Source organism: Capra hircus, chromosome 11, assembly GCF_001704415.2.
Source record: "Capra hircus breed San Clemente chromosome 11, ASM170441v1, whole genome shotgun sequence".
NCBI classification, from domain to species: Eukaryota; Metazoa; Chordata; class Mammalia; order Artiodactyla; family Bovidae; genus Capra; species Capra hircus.
In genome coordinates this window covers 18,743,795-18,763,424 of record NC_030818.1, presented here as the reverse complement: position 1 = coordinate 18,763,424, position 19,630 = coordinate 18,743,795, and the positions used below count along the sequence as shown (strand labels likewise).

At 42.1% G+C, this 19,630-nt stretch overlaps 1 protein-coding gene across 1 annotated transcript in view; it reads right to left on the bottom strand.

Annotated features, from left to right (window-relative positions):
* The window catches only part of CRIM1 (cysteine rich transmembrane BMP regulator 1), a 210,651-nt gene that overhangs the window by 117,993 nt on the left and 73,028 nt on the right, over positions 1-19,630 (bottom strand). The window lies entirely within an intron of this gene.

Here is a 19,630-nt window from a genome sequence, read left to right as displayed (position 1 = left end):
CCAGATGAGGAAAGACCAAGGGAAGATAGGGATGTGCCATGGAGACTCTGAAAACGGGACCGAGCCGCTGACCAACGAAAAGATCTTTAGTTTGAAAGGAGTTTTAAGGGCTGTTCTTTGTGAACAGTGTTCATTTAAACACCAAAAACAGACCCACAAATACATAATGGCTATTCTGGGGTCAGGAGACAAGGTGCATGGCAGTCAGCATGGAGGAATCTGACCTCCCTGCTCTGAAATTTGAGGCGATGAAGTACTAGGATGATATGAAAGCTTCAGCAAGATGGATATTGAGCCCAATTCTCATGCCATTTCCCTAAATGACATCTACAGTGTTTCTTTCCCTAGCAGAGGTCCATCAGCTGTACCTCGTTCTCCCTTCTCCAGTATTGTGTCACTAACCTACTGCTGCACTTCCATTTGAGGCAGTAAATAAATAAACAAATCAAGCAAAGACAGACCGAGTTTATGAAGCCCCAGTCTACAGCTCAGTTCCTTGGTTTAAGCTTTTAAGAAACCTAGAGCAACATTAGGTCCTGGAGAAAAACCCTGAAATAAACCAAAAGCACATCATCACAGCCCCATGACCTTTGCGGGAAAAGAGTTTGGGACTTGCTGGGGGAAAACACACCATGTGGTACTGGGGTATGTTCACAAACTGTCTTTCCTTGCGCAGAACCTACAAAGACTCACAAAGCCGGGTAAGGTGCAAGAGGTCTCCCAGTTTATCCTTCTAAATGAAAATTTTAGTCTGTTTTGCAGATAAAGAACCTAAAGTCCTAGCATTCAAGTGATCTAAGGTTAGTGGTAAAAATAAAGCAAGAATCCAGGCCTCCTCACTTCTAGTCCCCTTAGCTCTTTACATTACAAAAGTAGGTCTGTTTACAAAATCTAAGTGTCCCTCAGGTCATTTTCAACCTTGATTGCTGTATCTTTCATTTCACTACCATCTCCCGTGTCTAACGCTGTATCTTTCATCTCACTGTCCATCTCCCGTGTCTAACTATTTCTTATCAAAAGATAGCATAGGTGAGTCTTCATACTCATAGTTCTAGTAAATTCATGCAAAGATATTTCTTGAGTGCCTGCTGTTCCAGCAGCCTTGTTTCCACAAGGAAAACAGACATAGATCTCTGCCCTCATATAGTTTACAATCCAGGGGAGAGTGGTATAAAATAATTGGTAAAATAGATAATCAAACTATATAGTAGGAGCAGGTGGTAAGTGCTGGGTTTGTGTGTGGGAAGCAGAACAGAGAGCAAGGGGGAATCAGAGTGCACGGAAGAAGTGGTGGGGGTGGGGGTGGGGTCCAGTTACAATTTGGTTGGAAAAGGCATCACTGGGAAGCTGATGTTTGAACAGGTTAACAGAAGTGAGGGGTGGGCCACGGAGAAGCATGTCCCAGCAGAGGGCACAGCTACGGCAGTTCTGTGTGTCCCAAGAAGAGCAAGAGGCCAGTGTGGCAGCAACGGGATGTACGGAGGATGCATATACCGATTTCACATCACAACCCTGAGCAATCGCCTTGAGAAGAGAACAGAAGTAAAAGAAATTCCGTTCCTGGATCCCCCTCGGTGTGGGCAGAACAGATCAGAGAGCTGAGGAGGAGAGAGCTATACGGGAGATGAAGCATGTAAAGTACATTGATGGATGATCAGGCAAATACAAACGCAAGGTCTCACAATTAATAAGACGGCTATGACTTTAACTGGCACTAGCACCTAATTTCTACTCTTGCTAATGTGCTGTCATGGACGTACTCCGTATCACATTCTACTACATTCTAATCACGCAGAATATCTGTTACATATGATGAGCCTTCTCAAACATATGCTTCAATACAACCCAACACATTAGATCTTCCTATTTATTCTGCGCTTTAAGTTTCTTTTAACAGTTCCGACGTTGTCACCTACTGGTGTGTATTTTGCAGCTCAAGCCTTGAGAGATTTACTTAAGACCTGCCTTAGTCACACAGGTGGGATTAAGGTAGGCCCACCACAAACACTGTCTGAAACACAGTCTGAAATGATTTAAGAATGTTAAAAATAAGGACTAAATCTTACTAAATGTTTTTTCAACTTTTGTCAAGATTCATATTGGCTTTCCCTTTAATGTACTAATATGATCAATTAGTAGATCTCAAACCAGTCTGAGGATAAACCCTATTTCTAAAGACCCAGCTGGATTTAACTTCCCAACATTCTGATATTTTTAGATTAATAAGTTTGTAATACTAGCCCGGAGCTCTCTCTTTGTGTGTGTGTGTGTGTGTGTGTGCGCGCGTGCGTGCACATGCTGGCCTCATCCAATCTTAGTTTTAGAACTTTCTTAATGAAATGTTTATCATTCTACCTCTTTCTCGGCTATAAAGCAGTTCGAGTAACCCAAGATTTATCTATTCTTTGATGTTTTCATACAACTCACTTATGAAACTACCTGAACTCTGGAGTTTTGTTTGTTTGTTTGTTTTTTTAAAGAAGGAAAGAACAGATTTCTTCTTTGGTTACTAGATTGTTCAGGTGTTCCACCTCTTTTGGAATTATCTGTACTAACACATATTAGTTAAGAAATATCTCATTCACCTAGATTTTCAAATTCACTTCAGGCTTTATGGACCAAGCTTTCTTTCTTTATATGTTCAAGGGTTCTTTTAAGTTTTCAAATTTACTCCTTCTTTGTTTTTCAGAACATTTAACTGGCTTTCCTCTAAATTTAAAGATTACTGTTTAGTTCACTTTCTCTTTTATTTTCTCAGCAGTGTGAATAATTTTAATTATGATTTTAATACTTTAGCCAGATGCTGTTTTTGTTTTAATTTCTGATATGTACTCCTTTAATGTAACTCATCATTTCTAATTCCATTTGATCTCCTCTTTAACTAAAGACATTTAAGAACAGTGTTAGCAAATTTCGGCATGGGTAGATTTGTCTTCGGCTTTCTTTTTGAGTTTAATTTATAGTTTCACTGCCCTATTGTCAGAGAATTTAGGCTATACAATCTTCTACTTCTATTAATTTCTTGAGTTTATCCATTTTTGTTTTTTTGGCATGGGGGTATGTTTACATGGCCGATGGCCAACTTTAAAATATATGAGTATTCATAAAGGATATATATTCTGTTTATTGAATACAAACCTGTAAATCTATTAAATCAAGCTTAATTATGACCCTCAGCTTACCCAGATCTTACACTTTTTACCTGATTTCCAAGAAGTATCTATAAGAATCTCCCACTATGAACCAGCAACTTCTTGTATTTCTAACAGTTTTTATTTTTCAAGGCTGTGTTGATAACTACATGACTAGCAGGCATAAGATTCAAGCCTGTTATACTGACTTGGCAAACTGTAAAGTGATGATGCTTTCAAGGAATTTAGATTTCTAAGATATAATTTTTTTATTTTTGTAATCATTAATGTTCTTAGCTTTAGTCTTTCCTTCTACCATCTATTCACCTTTCAGTAGATTTCCTAGAACACCTACTCATCCAGCATCCTTTCCTTGCTCCAGCCAGTCATCTGTCTGTCACTTAAACCCCACTATGGTTATCAGAGCGCCAGGAGTTGTCTTTCTGATACCTTCTTTCTCAGCCTGTTTCTCAATAATTCCTGCAGGAGATTTCATTTATTCATTTGTCTCTCCTCCATCTCTCTTTCATGGAGAAAATAAAGAGAAAACTATAGATACACCGTATATTTTTCTATCATATCAAGGCTGCTATGACATTACCTCTGAATTTTAAGTTTTATGCATTTGAACAGAAGCCTCTCTTAACTCTTTCCCTATGGTGTCTAACAAATCAATATATAATATGTAACTTAATTAACAAGCTTTTCAGTCTGGTTCCCCTGGCAACACTTCACAACTGGCATCTTAAAAAAAAAAACTTCCCCAGATATAGAAAAACTAAAGTGACAGTATCACTTACAAAAGAGATAATTAAGGGAAATAAGCTGGTTTCATCATATTAACATCATATTAATAGTCTTCCTTAAAGAGGTGAGTCCTCAAAATGCTGAGAGTCGCCCCATATTAAAGTGACATTACAATAATAATGGCAAGTTTCTATCAATCCTCATCACTTTAACCTCTGTGCCTGCATCTCGGCTATTTGTAGACTTTCTCCAGGTCCACATGTCAAAAGGAAAAGTACAATCATGATCTACAAGTAGCAAATGCATTCAAGGTTTTATTTTTTTGCTTTAAACACAGATTTCAATAAAACCAAAGCCAAAAGAAAAATGACTAAACAGAAAAATTTTACTGCCAGATCCTCATTCTATTTAATTTCTGTAGAGTCTCACACATCTGACAATGAAGCCTTCTTCCTTTTTCAAAATCTCTTAAAATGGCCACTTAAAAATAACAGCAGATACTCTGTACACTTATTAATGGAAAACAGGCCATGTGAATGAGTGAAAGTTGCTCAGTCATGTCCTGCTCTTTGCAACCCCATGGACTGTAGCCCACCAGGGTCCTCTGTCCATGGAATTCTTCAGACAAGAATACTGGAGTGGGTAGCCATTTCCTTCCCCAGGGGATCTTGGGGCCTGGGTCTCCTGCATTGTAGGCATATTCTTTACCATCTGAGCCACCGAGGAAGCCCCAGGCCACGTAAAATGGACTAGTAAATTGAGACTGGCAACTGCTTCTGGGCACTCTGCTTTGCTGAAGTCTATCCTGCTTCTCATATATACAGCATACATGCACACAGGGAACCCGTCATCATTCGGAGACTATCCTTGGGCATTCCTAACTATGGTGATATTTCAAGGGACCCCAAATTTGGATTAGGACTAATAGAGTAGGTAGCACACGGCATTAAGAAGGGAAAAGTCTGGGATCACTGTTTTCCCCACACCTCACTGGTAATCTTCTTCCTTTATTATAACCTCATTCCTTTATAATCTGAAGTCCCAGAGTAGCTATGGCATTGATGGAAGGTACAACAGGGGCCACTAGGTGGTCCTGGGAGACACATCTTGGTACCAGTTGAGATGCAATCTATGAATCCTTTTTTAATCCATTCATTCAACACATATTTACTGAGTGACTTCCACGCACCAGGGGTTCTAGGCAGAGGGCTTAGAGCAGGCAATAAAACAAAGTCCTTGCTTGCCTTCCTGGATTTACCATTCCAGAGGAGTTACATAATAAACAAAGAACTACACAGCATCATGCCAGATAGCAACAAATTCTTGGAAGCAGAATTGGACATCTGGGTATAAAGTACTGGCCAGGTAGCTGAAGGCAGGACATGGCACCTGCACAAAGACCAGGATAAAAGGCGGCGGAAGGTGGGCAAATGTAGGGCCGGGGAGGGGGGCAGTCCCAGATATAGGAAACAGCAAGAATAAAGGCTCCAAGGCAAGAACAAGCTTACTCTCCATGTAGAAAATATTTATCTCATGATAGTTAAGAAGAAATCTGAATTAGTACAATTCACAAGTAGAAATACCAGTAAAGACAAGAAAAATATTTTGGTGAGTTACAGTTCTTATTAAGGATTCAATTCTCACCATCAGGCTGGAGCACTGAAAGTAGCATCTACCCACTGGACACCTTCTCTGGGGGAGGAGGCGCCACACCTGGCCGCATGCTCACGGCCCTTCACCCTCCCACGTGAAGGAGACAACCTTGGCATCGCTACTCAGTAGATGAGGAGACGGGCACAGAGAGACTACGGAACTTGGCGGAGGTCACACAGTAAGTGGCAGAGCCTCCCAAGCAGTCTTCACACAAGTGCACAATGCGGAAAGCAAGAGAAACTTCAGCTTTCCTGGTACGTGCATGTCTAGTCAATGGCTACAGTTTTGCTCACATGTAGAATGCGAAGGTCACTTGCAAAGATAAAGAGGTTCAGGGTCTTCGGCTGTGTCCTCATCACTTTCTGGTTGGCCATTTTCCCCATCTCATCTGCTCCCTGGCCGTACAGACATAAAGGAGGGGCTTTCTTACATCCAGCATTATTTTGTTCTGAAAGCTTCTATTACAAATGCAAGAGACATTTCATCCTATGCTTTTAAATTTAGAGACCGACTCCTTTAAAGTTACACTGTGAATTCTTTTCATTCACATTCCATGATTTTATCATAACCTTTTTTGGCAAGCTCTGCAGTGAAGACTTGTTCCACACAATCATAACCCCAAGGGGAAAAAATTAGGCTTGTTGATACAGTCCCAGAAATATTTCATATTTCAGCTCGTTCGGAAACACCAGCTGTACTTTCCCAGCATTTTCTTTCAGAACTTAACAGTGATGGAACCCACACAGAGCCTTTCCTTGGTGGTTTGTTAAGCATGCCATATTAAATTGTTTTCAAATACCTAATAAAGTTGTACCAGAGTGGAATATAAATTAGCCCAATATAAAGAACAATAATTAAATGATCTGTAAGACCACAACATGTGATTCTTAAACTCAGTGGTTCTCAACCCTGGCTGTGCATTAGGCTCACTTACAAAGCTTTTAAGTATGCCACTGTCTTGGAGCCCATCTCAAATCAATTATATCAAAATTTCTGGGGGAGGAACCTGAGAATTTCTATTTGTTTCAATAGCTCCCTGGGTGAGTCTATCCTGTGATAACGGTTGATAACCACAGTGTTACTTCTTCCAGCAAAATGAGAATCTTTACAATGGAGTTCTCTATTGACAACAAAACTTTACCAGGGGCACGTTCAAACATCCTGCCAAATGGCAGCTGGCCAAATGCCAAAGAAGCACGAAGCCCTCCAGATGTCTGCCTGCCACTGAGTGGTCCAGGCTGTATGCTGAGCCCCTGGTACCTCCAGGAGTCTTCCAGACCACACATCTTTTCTAAGCAGGATATTACTGAGCTGAGTTGTAAACGATGCTTTCAATTAGAGCCTGGCTGGGCCTGCAGCACCTGCAACAGTATCAGCTGGGAGCTTGTGAGAACTCTAGAAGCCCAGAGCCCACCCCTGCCAGGCCTACTGAGTCTGAATCTGCACTGGAGCAAGATGCCCAGATGCGACAAAGTGCTCTAGCCGGGTGGTTCTCTAACAGTGGTCCACTGACCAGCACATTGGCTTTTCCTGGGAACTTGCTGCAGAGGCAATTCTAAGGCCCATATCTTGAGCGTGGGGCCTGAACAAACCCTCTGCTGAACAAAGTCCGTCTGAACAAACCCTCCAGGGGATTCTCATGCGTGCTATCCTTTGAGAACCGCAGTGCTAGAATTCTGATTCTCAACATCAGAAGCCCCTGTGGAACTTTAAAAGGTTCGAAAGCCCAGAATACATCCCAAACCAATTAAGTCAGAATCACTAGAAGTGGGACCCCAGTATCAGTCATTTTTAAGTCTCCCAGGTGACTCCAATGTACAGAAAGAATTTATTCACTATTCTAGCACACACACACACACACCACTCCTATCCCCTGTTCCATGGACAGAGGAGCCTGGTGGGCTACCGTCCATGGGATCACAAAGAGTCGGACACGACTGAGTGACTAACACTTTTTTTTTTTTACTAGCACACACACAGCACTCCCATCCCCTATTCTCCCAGGAGATTCAAAGCCGCTTTCAACCTTAGGAAACGTGAATCAACAATTTCTCTGGAATCTTCCTGAAAGAGGTCAGATCTTCCTGGGAGGAATGAAAAAAGCTTGGAGGGGTTTCCAGGATCTGTTTCAGGTGGTAGGTGCTGGGGAAGAGGGAGCAGGGAATGGGAGAGAGAGACCCCAAGTGGGCCCCATATGCATCTGCCAGGGTTTTAAATCATAGTTTATGGAAATTTATTAGAATTGTTGAGCCCAGAGATATTTTATTTCATCATCTGTTAATTCACACCAGGAACATATATTGAATTTACTCCCAGAAGGATTTGCCATTCAAATAATTACATTCATATATTCATGTATGGTAACAAGTTTTCAAAATGTAACAATGAATTCATTTTTTCAAAATTCTGGCAATAAAATAAGGCCTAAGGAGAGCCTGGATAAATGTAAAAGAACTGAAGATTGGTTTCAAAAAGATTAATTTTACCTAATAAACTATATAGCCTTCTCTGAATATTACTTGTCCCCTTGTTGCCACATACACAAGCCCACAAAAAAATGAATGAAAATTATCAGAGAATAAGACAAATGACTAATGAGGAAAGACTTAAATGAACTAAATTTGTACAGTCAGTTCAGCAACATCTTAAGAGGAATCTTCCTAACAGCTTGAAAATGTCACACAGGCATAAACATTAGAAATGAAGAACTCTCCAGGGTGGCGTAAATGGAAGGCAACATCCATTATCAAACACAAACAAAGCCTCTATTGTGCTGAGTGGTTCTGAAACTTTTGGGTGGGTCACTTTCCATCCTTCAAATTTTCCTCCAGAGGAAAAGGATGCTGCTACTAACTTGGTTGTTACTTTGTGTAAATGTGACATGGATTTGAGAAAACAGATTAAAATGCCAGATGTTTAAAAGGTGAAATGAAGGATCTGTCTGGTGTGTCCCATCTGTAAAACGAGGCGCTGGCCTTTGTGGGCGCCTAATGAACCTACTCCAACCAGAAGCCCTGTGAGCCCTTCCTCTGCAAGCAGGTTCCAGGGGCTCTTGGCCTCTGCTTGTTTAAGGAAGACCAACAAATAACTAACTGTTGGATTAAAGGAGGGACCAGTCTTTTTTTTTTTTTAAGAACTCTAATATTTGTTATCACTGTAGAGCTTTTGCAGTATAGTAGGAAATGTGATCATATGTGATTTTAAAAATCAAAGAACTGTAAACCAAGGGCTCTGTCAATAATGTCAATAACTTCCTGAGTCCCAGAGGTGGTATATGGATCTCAAACACCTTCAGAAGGACTCCAAAGAATATTACGTGCCAACCTAACGTCTTCAGAAGTTCCTCAAAGTGACTTTATTTATGTGGTTAAAATGATAAACCAACCACAAAAGGCAGATGAATGAAGGACAGTAGAGTCTACAGAACACTGCTGCTGTTCTGTCTGCTGAGACGAGCAGGCAAATAAAGAACAGCAAGCTCTCTTACTGTTCAACTGGGAGTTCTCATGAGGGTTTGCACATTCTGGGGAGGAAAAAAAAAAACCCACATGGCTAAAAATACAGAAACAGTTTTGAAAACATATTTTGGCCATTTATTTTTTCCTTCCTCTTTCTACTTTTCTTATTTCTGTTTTATTGATGATAAACTACTTGTCTGTATCACTTATTTGTCATTTAACAGTGGTTACTTTTTAATCTTCTTTACATGGGAGTCAGTTAAGCTAGGGGTTTACCACTAATGTTTGAGAGCCAGAAAGAACTATGTTCAAATCTTGACTCTTCTACAACTAGCTGTGTGATCTCTCTGGGTCGTAATTTCCTCAGGGTTGTTTTAAGTGTCAAGGAGATAAATGTTACAAGTAGGCCTATGTCTGACACATCTATGTGCCCAACTAATAGTAGTTCTTATCATCCCCATCATTAATTATTAGAAAAAGTCTGGGCTTTGAGTTAGACCTCAGAATACTCAGAATACCTGTGTACTGAACAGGGCATAAAAATACCTGTTCCACAAGGACTCCTGCGAAACTGCAAGATGGCACAGGGAACTCTGCTCAGTGTTATGTGGCAAGCTGGATGTGAGGGGAGTTTGGGGGAGAATAGATACAGGTGTATGTACGGCTGAGTCCCTTTGCTGTCCCCTGAAGCTACCATAACATTGTCAATTGCCTATATTCCAATACAAAATCATAATAGTAACAATAAAACCTTACTCTACAAGACTTCTTAGAGACTAAAAGAATATACACATTCTTTCAAATATAAAATATTATATAAATATAAAAAATATTTCATATATTTTTATGTATGCATATGTATGTGTATAAACACACACACATGCACATACAAAACACTTGTAGGTTCTCTGATTAGCTCACTTTCTGTCTCACTTTGTTTTAAACCTAATGCCCAATATGATGCCTGGGCATAATGAACCCAGATAAGATCATTAAATGTTTGCTCTTATTGACAAAGGTAAGTGTTAGTCACTCAGTCGTTTCTAACTCTTTGCGACCGCATGGACTGTAGCCCACCAGGTTTCTCTACCCATGGAATTCTCCAGGCAAGGATACGGGAGTGGGTTGCCATTCCCTTCTCCAGGGGATCTTTCTGAGCCAGGAACTGAACTCAGGTCTCCTGCACTACAGGCAGATTCTCTACCGTCTGAGCCACTAGGGAAGCTCAGGGAAGACCAAGGTAAAGATGACCATTACACACTTAAATAAGCTATATATCAGCCCCACACATACACACATTTCTTAGCACGCCCAACACACGTCGTCATCTTACTACACTAAAAGCTGTGCTCAAGCGCTGTTTCTCTGTCAGCTTCGACTCCTTTATTCATTCCTTTTTTTGTAAAGGTTACTTATAAAGACTAGTTCCTCACTCTGGAGAGAAGACAGGCAGCTGACTTATTCATGGAGTTTTCCCTGGAGAGTCTTCCCCAGCTATTTCTGCATTCAGGATGTGTGGATGGGCCCTGCTTCCACAGCGACCTGACTGACAAGATGGCATATACGGTAACAAGTGACTCCCCCACGCAAAGGCCTCCTGACATTTACCCCATGCCCTGAAGGAAGGCTCTCCCAGTGGGAGAGACCACCTCTTCACTGCAGACCACCTCTGACGGTCAGCACCTCTTACAGCAGCCTCACTGCCTTCCCACGACTTTCTGTGAAGGCTTCTCCACCTCTCTGACCGTTCCTTTGGCTCCAGCTCCAACTTTCTGATCAGACATGTGCCGGGCTGAGCCCCTGAAAGGGCCCCCCGTTTCTATGCCGTCTTTGTATCCTTTGTGTACCCACGGTGTAAACCCTCGTCCACTGCGAAGGCACCCGGAGACTACAAATATGTGAGCTGCAGCTGAGCAAAGGGATGTGTTTACTTTCCATCCTGAACTACAACTTGACCTGCAGCAAAAACAAAAATACTGCAAAGTGTATTTTTTCCCAGAAATGATAATTATAGTACTCCAAACATTTTTCAAACTTCAACTACCAAAATGGAAAAGGCATCTCAAAAAATAATTTATTAAATAGGCACTTATATTCTTGGTAGCCCTTACATGGAAATTCCACTTTTTTTTTCTTCATAGCCATGAAAGGGCTTGGCTCCTGGCTCAAAATCCTTTTCCAGACTAACGTGGGACTCAGCCTGCCAGGCTGAGAGGTAAGTGGCTGAAGAGCCCTCCCTCTTCATTTGCAGTCAGCAAGGGGCTATAGCACTTTTTGCCACTTTAAAAGTACTGGCAATGGTAAGGAGCAAAGTCTGTACACGGGGTGATACAAAGGGACGTCTGCACAAGTGGCTGAGGACAGATGTGGAAGCAGGTGGCCCCATTTAGGAGGTACAGTATTTAGACCCACTTTAGGAGCAGCACATGAATCCCAGCTTATTTTTCCTCCTCTCTCTGAAGAGGATGTTTCCTCACCTCATTCCCCACCTGGTCCTTTTTCCCTAGCTGCAGTTTTTCTGGACCAGTAACTCTCATCAGGATATAGCCATTGTTACTCACACTCTCAGCTCTCCCACACTCATTAGAGTCTCATTTAAACATGGTGGAAGGCTTCAGAAACACAGGCTCTGAGCCTCACCTCCAGAGCTGCTGACTAAGTTCTGCTGGGTTTGGGTCAGAGAATATGCATTTCTGACAAGTTACTGATGCTGCTGTCTGAGTACCAAGCTTTGAGAACCACTGCTGTGGACCGTATCTGTTCCCCTCTTGTAAGTTCAGCTAAGTTTCCCAGGTGGCTCACTGGTAAAGAAATCGACTGCCAATCAGAAGACTCAGGTTTGATCCTTGGGTCAGGAAGATCCCCTAGAGAAGGGCATGGCAACCCACTCCAGTATTCCCACTGCCTGGGAAATCCCATGGACAGAGGAGCCTGGCGAGCTACAGTCCATGGGGTTGCAAAAGAGTTGGACAGGACTCAGCAGCTAAACAGCAACAAAGCTCAGCCAGCCTCTCTCTCCCGCCCCTGGGCAAAGCTGTCTCTCTACCTTCGTTTCTGTCCCTAAAGGCATGTGGCAGAGCCTGCTTTAGGTACAAGAGGACAGTGACGCATGCTGGATGAACTTGATGGAACTGAGCAACAGAGGTCCTAGCCAGTCTCACCAAGTTTCATATTAAATGGCAACTCGCATGGAGCTACCATCTCAGGCCAGAGCAGGCTGTGTTGCTGCCAATGAACACCATGCTTAGTGCTGGAGCTGCTCCCCCACTTCAGGGACATAGCTTATTTCCAAATATTTTCAAATACAACAAAGGACATCATGATTCCATTAGTAAGTCTAAGCAGAACAAATTAAAGGGACAAAGTGGTTTACGATAAAGCAATTCTCACAAATGCACACCCTACTAATTGGGAATTTGTGGCAATCTGGAATAAAAGTGCCGTGAAATTTAACTTCGCGTGTATTACGGGCTCCATGAAGTTGCTTGGGACCTAAGTTCCTTTATTTTTTGGCTCTTCAAAACTGGCTGTGTCAGGGGACTGCTCTGGCAGCCCAGTGGTTTGAGACTGTGCTTCCACTGCAGGGGGTTCAACTCCTGATCTGGGAACTAGGATCCCACAGGCTGTGTGGTCAGAAAAGGAAAAAAAAAAAATTTAATGGTGGGGAAAAAACAAAACAAAACAAACCCTGCTGTGTTAGCCCATGTTCATAGAGTCTTCTTAACCAGTGGGAAGGGAGAAAAGTAGAAGCAAGGCACAGCTCTCAAGGGTGTAATGTGAAAAGTTACAGTATTGCTGCTTCTCTCTTTACATAGCCAGGACTGATTCACATACCCAGGACCGAGTCGCATAGCCACGCCTACCTGCAAGGGAGTCTGGAAATGTCATCTTCATTCTGGGTGGCCATCTCTCTAGTTAAAACTGTATATCTATGGGAGAACAGGGGACTGGACATGTGGATATGAGGACGAGAAACTCCGACAGCAAGTTTCCTAGGAAAGTCAACTCTATAAATAAGGGAAGTATCTTGCTTGCCCTTTGAGGAATCAAAGTACAAAAAGCATTCTGAAAAATCACCTGGGAAACACTCAAATAAGCAATACGCGTGCTTCATACCAAAGATCCACACCTAGATGTTAAAAGTACCTGGAGGATGCTTATTCATTCAGCAACTCCACAGATATTTAATAATCAAATACCATGAATGAGACATGGTAGTAAGTTATATATTTTAATAAACCCTTAGCTATCAGTAAGCCTAGATTTTTCACACATATAAACTTCAAGCAGAAAGCCTGGGCTTTTTGGAAATGTTCTGTAACTCACAATTTTCAACAAATCAACCTGATCTTTTCTATAACTAAAGCATATTTTTAAAAAATGATGGACTGGAGATTTGAAGGTTTAATTGCAAAAGAGTAGAAGAATTAATATCTTACATAAAAATGCGGGAATGATTCTATCCATAGGACTTACTTGTTGAAGGAGAAAAAAAGTTTTCATCAGAAATCCTTATATCTAAGTAGAGAAGACAGTGGCCTAGAGAAGCCAAGTGATTTGCCCAGATCACTGGACCTAGAATGGCCAAAAGCCAGGTCTCCTGGGGAATCCCACAGTGGTTCCACCAAGAAACACCATCATCATCCTAACTTTCTCATCTTTCAGTCTGAAGTCTGATAGTCATCTCTTCCTTAATAGTAAAAACTGCTTAGATCCTAGCTTAGTAAATATCTAATCATAAAACTTTATCATGACATCAGCTAAATATACAAAGCAAAGCAAACCAAAAAATAACCTTTGTAAGCAGAATGGCTAAGAAAGGTCAGAAGAGAAACCTCTGGTCACAGGGTGGCTGGGGTGCTATCCACCACCCAGGTGCTGATAGGCTACACACCCACACACGCAGAGCCTCACCCTCTGAGACACAGAGAACAAATATGCTGGGAATGGGAGGGATGGCAAGCCTGCCAAGACGGACTACAGGGGAATCTGTGTGCACACCAAAGGCCCTGGGACTTGGCCACGAAGGGAGACGACTCCCAAGAGGAACACTCTAATGCCTTCAAACCATAGGGACTTCTCTATAACAATTCAATCCCCAGGAAATTTAGAGTGCTGGCAATTTCCCCAGCCCATTAAGAATACGAGGTCCAGCCAGAAAAGAAGTGGAAACTAAGACCAGAGGAGCCGGTCGTACCAGATAGGGTCTTTCGGCACTGAAGATGGCAAAAAGCTTCACGTGGAAGCTAGAGAGCACTCTCTGCTCTAGTTCTGCTCCTCGGTTCTGTGGTAGAATGGGCCTCCCTGGAGGCTCAGACGGTAAAGAATCCGCCTGCAATGCGGGAGACCTGGGTTCCATCCCTGGGTTGGGAAGATCCCCTGGAGGAGGGCATGGCAACCCACTCCAGTCTTCTTGCCTGGAGAAGCCCCATGGTCAGAGAAGCCTGGCGGGCTATAGCCCATAGGGTTGCAAAGAGCTGGACACGACTGGGTGACTAAGCACTCGTGCACACACAGACTTATCTGTACATCTGCTCCTGGTGCAACCCTACAGATACGCATAACCCACCACGTACAGAGACTCAGGCTTGATACTGAGTGTATGCTTCTGCCTGCCCGGTGTCCGAGCACTGTGGGTTCCTTATCCAGCAATGAGAAGAGAGCCAGCTGCTCTATTCCCTGCCTTTTTCTCTTCTTTTTCTTACTAGTTTCCTATTTAAAAATCATAGCTGTCCTTATCCCCAGGAAAGCCACTCTTTAAAATTCAGGGTTTATTTATGTCAATACTATCCTTTGTCCATGTTATAACTGAGAGTTTAAAAACTTGCCTTGGAAGGAAACTAGATATGAACAAGGTGGGGCAGGGGGTGAAGGTAATCCCACAAGTTATAGTGATACTGGGAGCCTGATGGCTTGCTGTACGTGAATTTCTATTCTAAGCACTTTTTAACAACACAGTAAGATGCTACCTTTCTCCCTGATCTCATGCCCAATCTCAGACCTCCAGGATTTAGGGAAGATACTGTCCCAATCTCCAGTTCTACTTGGAGACACACTGTCTCACTGTCCTCCCTCTACAGGAGGGTTTCCTCCTAGGAGGCTGGCAGAATCTGATCAGCCAGATATTCTTTTTGGAAAATATAGCCAGGGGTTTAATACAAGTGGCTACTAATACATGCTAGGAATTTTACCTGATCTTAAAGACTTCAACAAGAGATTAAAGACATCTCAGCTGACCTACAAGATTAATGGTATAATTTTAAAAGGTTATTTGGTCACCATATCACTACTCAGCCTCCATTAAAAAAAAATCAGGTGGAAATATATTACAGTCAGAATTCCACCACAGAATCAATCCCCAAGGTCTTCACAAACACTAATGGGTGCACAATGGATGCCACAGATTACAGGTGTCCCAGCAAGTGCAAAGTTACACACTGGCCAGGGAACTCCCTGAGATATACCTAGAAATAGCTCTTATTTTTGAATCATACATTTCAGAGATTCAATCTACTGCCAACCACAGCACACCAGCTTATAAATTTGTCCCAGATTTCTGTTTGTTTTCTGGTTAAAAAAACTTACTTCTAGGACCTCTTTATCCCTCTTCAGTCTTTATCATGAGCCCTACCAACTGGCTTTCTTTTATTAAGAAAAAAAAATTTTGACCAGTTCAAGACTTCCTACATACGTGACAATGAGCTAAAAACAACTGGACGGCCAGCTTGTCGCCAGCTAAATGACCTGCCCTTGCATAGGTATTTCAAGCACACCTGACTCAAACTACAAATTACTGTATGTCTCGGATCTTCTGGGTCATTGTTTCATGAATAACTGAATTCGTGAATGTTAAGTCAATGAATCTGCTGTGTCGCTTTCTGTGTAATGAATCTTGCATAAGCCGTGGTTGTTTCTATTTGGCAATAACCTTGTACCTAGCTCCCCGCTCCCCAATGCCCACTTAAGGACGCATTCAGAAGGCTCCTCCTCGTCTGAGCCTCTAAGGTTGGGGACAATAGAATTTGTCACCAGTAAGCCTCCTTTCCAGACACAGAAGAATTACTCATTTAGCAATTTCAAGGGCACTGTGAGGTCTAATTTGCCTCCTTAATTATGTCGATAGGAAGCAAATATTATTAAGAAAATTGCTTTTTTAGTACTGGAAAATAACTTAGACTAACTTACAGTCACAACTGAAACATAACTAAATTTAAACTGACAGAAATAAAGAAAGCTGGCTGAGCCATTCAAGTGAGTTTAAAGTAATGAATCAAACAGCCACGTTTAAGAGTATCCTACTGAAATGAACAACAACAAAAATCCCACCCAGCAGCTGCTCTTCTGAAGCTAATTCTGAATGAACATAGCTTACAGTTGAGGCCTTATTCCCTATACATTTAATGTACTAGACTGATGCCATATTTTTAAGCCAGAACCATACCATCCTCACGTCAGCAAGAGTGCCAAAGTGATACTCACTCTTTCACTTACAAAAGCTTCTAGGGCAACTATGTGACCCCCAGTCAGTGTGATACACGGTTCTTCATCTCCAAAAATTCACAACGGGGTGTGGGAGAAAACAAGCACAGATCTGGCTCTGGCCACAGACTTGAGCCAGTCACTGACTGCTTATAGGATCTCGTGTAACTTTTTGCCTCTCTCTGGGCTTCCCTCTATCAGTGGGAAGGCTAACAGATGATTTCCAAGGTTCTTTCCACTCCAAGAAGCAGAGAACAATACAGGAGAAGTTTAAAAAGCAACACAAAACTAACTGAACTGTAATTAAAGAGATGACCCAAGGCAACACAGTATAAAGTGTGCATGAGTGCTGCAGACAAAATGGGCCAGATTTTGGTGAATCACCAAATTGGGTGATTTAAGAGACGGGAGAGCTACTGCTCCTGAGAGTCGCGGACAAAGCTTCCTGGAGGAAGCGTCACTTCTTAATCAAGGCCCTGAAATACGGATAGGATGGAATGCGGGTGTGTGGGGCACAGGGACCACGGCTGGCCTGAGAGGGACATGGTCGGGGAGAAAGGACAGTGGTGTTGACGTGGCTGCCAGCCACACTCCATCCGCTTACTTCCCAGTGACACGTGCACAGCCCCCCTGTCGAAGAGTGGGGCCCTTACCTGCCCTGTTTTCTCACCTGGGGCAGCCAGACCCTCCCTCCAATGTCCCTTCCCCAGGCTCACCGCTAGCCAGACGCCACCATCTGTCCATCCAACGCTCACTGAGCACTCACTACCTCCTGCGTACTTTGCTAGGGATTCAGAGTTATATCGTGAAAATACACAGTGCTTGCTCTCCCAGAGCATCTGGTCATTTTCAAGCAAAAGTCACCTTTGTGAACCAGCACTTCGCCTCTGTTTCCCCCACAGGTCTTCCTCTATTTTCACAGCCTCTGTATGGGTGTACAAAATGTTCACATTGCATTATTAATCACTTAAATTGTGGCACTCTACGACCAACTGTGATTTCCATGAGGGCTGGACTTGAGTCTTGTACTTCTTCGTTTTCCTACTGCCTAAGATAATGCTGAGACCGCAGCAGGCAGCCAACTCTCTCTCATTAACGTGTCCTACTACTCCCAGAGCCTTTCCTTCTTGCAGCTGTCTATCTCCTGCCTACCCACCTGTACTTTCGGAGTTCTCCTTACTCCTAGAGTACGACCCTGGGTGACCTCTCGTGGCTTTGGTTTCCTCATCTGTAAAATGGGGATAATAAAAGTTTCCACCTCACTGGTTTGTTGAGAGGTTTAAGGAACATATGCCAAGAGCTTACACTAATACCTGGCACCTAAGTATTATAAGCACCCACTTGTTAGCTCTGATTATCATTAACTGCTGGCCCTGAAATAGGTACAAAAGGTTCTGGGATCTTTGTAGAAGACATGGAACCAAATCAGCAATGTAAAGTCAAAGCATCAGATGATACAAAGGCAAAGGGCTCAAACAATTTAGCACAACAGTTGGTGGCGCCAACCCAAAGCATAAGCTTTCCGATCTTAGCTACACAATAGCAAAAGGCCTGGTCTCTTTAATTACTGCGTAGTTATTACTATTATCTTCCTTTAGAAATGTCTGCATACAATGAACTACACATTAGCAGAATACTGTACTTCAGCCACATTGATTTTTGTTAACAAAGGAATCCTGTAAAATTGATACAGTGCTTAATTAAGTGACTGAACAGAGGCTGTGTCTCAAGATGTAATTAACTTTAAGGACTTTTCAAAGGTCTCCAGATCCAGCCTGATAATTATTTTAAAGTGTTAAAAACATGCTCTAACAAAAGCCGCACACAGACATGCAATTCAATGAGTCTTGGGCGAATTTAGCTTAGGGGCCCCCTAATATGACACTAGTTATCCTGAGAAATACAATAAAATTCTCAAAATCAGTTCTGAAAACAAACACCTAAATTTATTCACAATTTTTACAAGGCTATAGCTCATTGAACTGAATTCTAAAGTACGCAAAAATCTCTGAAATATACAAAGAGATTCCATGGTCAGAGTTGTAAAATACTCTAGCAGGGAAGTAATTCCTTTCTCACCCAAGGACTCTAAATATTGTTTCTACTACATATACTATTGATACCCTTGAAAGCTCATCTGAAAGAAAAAAGGCTTAGTCTGGATAACACATTGTGGTATTTTTGTAACTAGTCCTTGGTTCTGACATATTTAAGGCAGCTGAGAAAATATGACGAGAGGAGACAATGGACAAGAATCAAGCGAACAAACTTCAGCCCCAGAACCAGCACTAACTCAGCAGTAACAAGACAGACAGATCCCGGTGAGAACAACCACTCTGGAGGGATTAAATGGAGCATTTGGGGAGCTGCAATGAGAACGTGACGAAGATGAAACTGGCATCATTAAATCTGGGGGGAGGAGACATGAGAGACAACAGATAATCTAATTCAAGAAGCTGACAAACAACACGTTATTTAAAAATTTGTCCCTTGGAGAAGGGAAAGGCTACCCACTCCAGTATTCTGGCCTGAAGAATTCCACGGACTACAGTCCATGGGGTCACAAAGAGTCGGACACGACTGAGCGACTTTCACTTCACTTACTATGGTATTACGTCATGGTCACTGACAAACCACACTTTCAGTATCGTAATAATAGCTACAGGAGCAGAAGCTTACCCCTTTCCAGATGGGGAAGTTACTACTTATATTAAGGGTGAGCTGGAGGATGAATTAGTGGTAAAATAAGTTGTATAAAATAAGCCCTGGCAGTTACTAACAGCCAAGCTTTTCAGATTCTCAGAAATAATGTTTTGGGGATAATCAGATTTTCAAGTGATACAAACATTCAACTACACAGGGGAAAAAAGGTTTGCCGTATCATATTCTATTAGTTCTATCTGCTGAAACCTCTGCCATCTGGTGCAAGCATATCCACACATATACAGTAATATACAAATTAACATTCTTTTTGAATTAAAAGATATAATATTTAATGTATAGGATATGACAGCAAAAAAAAGGGATAAAGCCCCCAAGAAACAAAATAATAGGACTTACACATTCAAATCATGTTATTTTGCAAAGTCACCTTTATGAAATTATATAGTTATTCCATTGCTGCCATTTCTCAGCACCTTTCTGTAGAGTTCCTTTTGACAT